The 4,255-nt window shown below is 30.6% G+C and overlaps 1 pseudogene; it reads left to right on the top strand.

Annotated features, from left to right (window-relative positions):
• The first annotated feature begins 2,645 nt into the window (after positions 1-2,645).
• Positions 2,646-4,006, top strand: LOC149150434 (U-box domain-containing protein 13 pseudogene; annotated as a pseudogene).
• Positions 4,007-4,255: the final 249 nt, after the last annotated feature.

Raw genomic sequence — 4,255 nt, 5'->3', positions numbered from 1 at the left:
AGCCATCTTTTTTCTTATTCTTCTTTATTTTTTATTTTTTTTTAATAAATAGATTCGATTTATATTGAAGTTAGTTTTAATATTGGATATAAGAATCATTTATTTAAGAATGAAATGCTGCTATAAGAGTTGTATTAAATTTTATTTAACATAGATGTTCTATAAGATATTATAATTCTAAAATCAATTTTCACGCTAAACCATTCACAACCAATTTTTTTCCCAAAACTAATTTACATCTGAATTTCCATGCGATCTTTAACAATGAAAATCCTCATACTCAAATTTTATATTAATTTTTAAAATTTCAAACCATTAATATATTTTTAAAATAATATAATATAAAAAAAATATTAATTAATAAATTAAAATTTTAAATTTTGAATATAAAATAAAATAAAAAGTCATATTTTAACGAGCACTTCACTCAAAATACATATATCATTCAAAATTATTTCGATATAAAATCATTTAAATGTAAATACACAATATTGTTAGGTAATTGAAGAAATGGTGTCTAGAGCAACTCTCAGCCATACGTAGGCTTGCCTAGGAAAGCTCTCCACCTAAACATTGAACCACATCGTTGGGATTAGGTAAACTTGTTTTCTCGCACCATTATTACCCGAAAAAAAAGTAGAACACTTCAAAACAACATTAAAATGCTTCCACACATGATAAATTAAATATTTCTCAAGTTAATTAAATTTATATAGAATATCTACTATTTCCAACAATAATGAAATTTGACTAAATCTCTTTAATATATAATTTATAGAAATAAAATAATAAAATATAATTATTTTTTTTAAATATAATAAGTTATGACGTAGATGCAACAAGCCACTCTTGTTAATGACCATCTTGATAGTCTACTTTAATCCTCTATAAGACTTAAGTATGAAAAAAATGTATTTAGAAGTCTTATTTTACCCAATACATAACCTTGAGCATACTTACTTGGGAAGAAATTTGAATGGGTAGATGCACTTGGATGGGTTACAGGTAAAGAGCAGTCCTTTTTCTTCCTCCTCTTTTTTCTTTTTTTCTTTTCTAATAAATAGATTCAATTTATATTGAAGGTAGTTTTAATACTGGATAGAAAAACCATTTATCTAAAAATGAGATGTTGCTATAAGAATTGTATTAAATTTTATTTAACATGGAAGTTTTATAATATAGTATAACTCTAGAATCAATTTTCACTCTCAACCATTCACAATCATTTTTTTTTTTTTTCCAAAGCAAGTTTACATCTAAATTCCTACATAATCTCTAACTATAAAAATCTCCATATTCAAAATTTTATATTAGTTTTTAAAAAATTAAAATACTAATATATTTTTAAAATAATATAATATAAAAAACAATATTAATTAATAAATTAAAATTTTAAACAAATAATATATTTTTAAAATAATATAATATAAAAAAAATTAATTAATAAATTTATATATATAATTTTGAATATAAAATAATAAGATTAAATAAAAAATCATATTTTAATGTGCACTTTACCCAAAATACATATATCATTCTAAATTATTTCGATATAAAATCATTTAAATGTAAATATGTAATATTGTTCGAAATAGCGAGCATACATAGTCTTTCTCGGAAAACCTCTCCATCTAGAACTTGGACCACATCCTCGGGATTAGGTAAACTTGTAGTGACGATAAACCACACTTGTTGGTTTGAAACGCGTCACAAATGTATTATTATGTGATTTACGCCGATTTTTTTTTCTCATAAAACTTGATATAGATCACAAAAACCTCAATTCAACAACATTATTACCCCAAAAAAATAAAATACTTAAAAAAAACATTAAAATGCTTCAACACATGATAAATTAAATATGGCTCAAGTTAATTAAATTTATTTAGAATATATACTATTTCCAACAATAATGAAATTTGACTAAATCTCTTTAATATATAATTTATAAAAATAAAATAACAAAATATAATTTTAAATTTTAAAAAATAATAATATATGATGTACATGCTACTCTTCATTAATGACCATCTTGATAGTCTATTTTAATCCTCTATAAATATGAAAAAAATATGCTTAGAAGTTTTATTTTACCCCATACACAACTTTGAGCATACTGGAGAAGAAATTTGAATGGGTAGATGCAGTTATATTACAGGTGAAGAGTCCTCCTCTTTTTTCTTTTTTTTCTTTTCTAATAAATAGATTGATTTATATTGAAGTTAGTTTTAATATTGGATAGAAGAATCATTTGCGTAAAAATGAAATATTGCTATAAAAATTATATTTAATATAGATGTTCTACAAGATAACCGGTAGAATCAATTTTCACTCCCAACCATTCACAATCAGTCGTTTCTTTTGTTATTTTCAAAACTAAGTTACATCCAAGGCCAGCAAAAATAATCTATCAACAATGTAATACTGTTACCAAATTTGTGCAAAATTCAATAAAACCTGGATACCCATAAACTCTCAGCCTCACGGCCCCTTTTTTTTTTCATTAGGTTTTATTACACTTAGTTTCCTTTTTATTATTACTGTTTTTGACTCATGTAAATGTCCAACCTTATCTATATAGTTGTGTAGATTTATGGCTATTTTCATCAAAACAATTCTAAAACTCTTGCAGGCAGGTCTACACGATGAAACCCAATTCTCCTGTTTTTCGTCATGAGTTTCTCTGTCCGATATCCTTGGAGCTAATGACAGATCCTGTTATTGTGGCTACAGGACAGGTCTGAAATCTTTCTACTTTAATACCCTCACACGCAATTGTGGCTGCTTTATTTAACCTAAAATTCTGATTTGTGCTTTCTATGTAGTATTTATTTAGTTATATATTTTTCATTATGATTGGCTGATGGCCCTTTACCATTGCTTGCAGACATATGAACGGTCTTGCATACAGAAATGGATACGATCTGGACACAGAACTTGCCCTAAAACACAGCAAATCTTGCAGCACACAGATCTGATACCTAACTATGCACTTAGAAGTCTGATTGAAGACTGGCGTGAATCTAACAGTGTTGAACTGTCAAATAGATCAAGCTCTAGCAGATCTGGAGAGGCATCTGGATCTCAGATTGATATGTCTGGTGACCCAGCAACTGTGAATGTTCTATTGCAAAAGTTGGCAAGTGGGTCTCCTGAGAACCAAAGAGAGGCAGCTGGTGAACTCAGGCTTCTATCCAAGACAGATGCAGAGAATAGGATTAGTATTGCAGAGGGTGGGGCCATTCCATTGCTAGTTAATCTTTTATCCACAACAGATGCGACAACTCAAGAGCATGCTGTGACAGCTCTTCTTAATCTCTCCATCTCTGAAAACAACAAGGGTGCAATAGTCATGGCTGGGGGGATTGGTCCCATTGTTGAGGTTCTCAAGAATGGCAGGATGCAAGCAAGAGAAAATGCTGCTGCAGCTCTGTTTAGTCTGTCAGCTCTTGATGATAACAAGAGTGTTATAGGTGAATCTGATGCGATACCTGCTTTGGTTGGCTTGCTTTCTGAGGGGAGCCAGAGAGGCAAGAAAGATGCTGCCAGTGCACTCTTCAATTTATCAATTTATAGAGATAACAAGGCAAGGGCTGTGAGAGCTGGTGCTGTGGGCCCATTGATGCAATTGCTGGTAGATCCCAGTGCAGGGATGGTTGGTGAAGCCCTGACAACACTGGCAATTCTTGCAGGCCACCCTGAGGGGCTAATGGCTATTGGTAATGCTGAGGCAATCCCAATATTGGTAGATTTAATCAGAACTGATTGTCCTCGTAACAGGGAAAATGCAGCTGTTGTGTTGCTCGCATTGTGTAAAACTGATCCACGACATCTTGTCACAGCCCGAAGAGAAAGAGTGTCTGAACCGTTGACAGATTTAGTCGAAAATGGCACTGAAAGAGCTCAGCGCAAGGCAACTTCATTGTTAGAGCTCATCAGCAAGTCAGAGCAAGCCGACCTCATTAGCAGAACACAACAGCTCAGAGTCATTTCCGACTCTGAGTAGTTTCAAGAAAATCTTATACACCAATTTGATTTGATATATGTTTCAACTAGTTTAACTGTTACCATATCATTTTTCAAATTTTTTATTTGCATCCACCTTAGAATGTTTCAGTTGGAACTATCTGCAATGCCTCATCGAAATATGTAAATATTTCCGGATTATATTTAGTAACTGTATTTCAATTAGTTCTGTCAGTTGGGTGATTTTACTGAACAGTATCTATCATTCTTAGGTTAGTCAAGACCATTT

Source organism: Pinus tabuliformis, chromosome 9, assembly GCF_031772625.1.
Source record: "Pinus tabuliformis cultivar Carrire ecotype Pingquan chromosome 9, CPIR1, whole genome shotgun sequence".
Taxonomy (NCBI): domain Eukaryota; kingdom Viridiplantae; phylum Streptophyta; class Pinopsida; order Pinales; family Pinaceae; genus Pinus; species Pinus tabuliformis.
The sequence above is the reverse complement of the archived record's forward strand: the minus strand, read 5'-3'. Positions and strand labels throughout refer to the sequence as shown.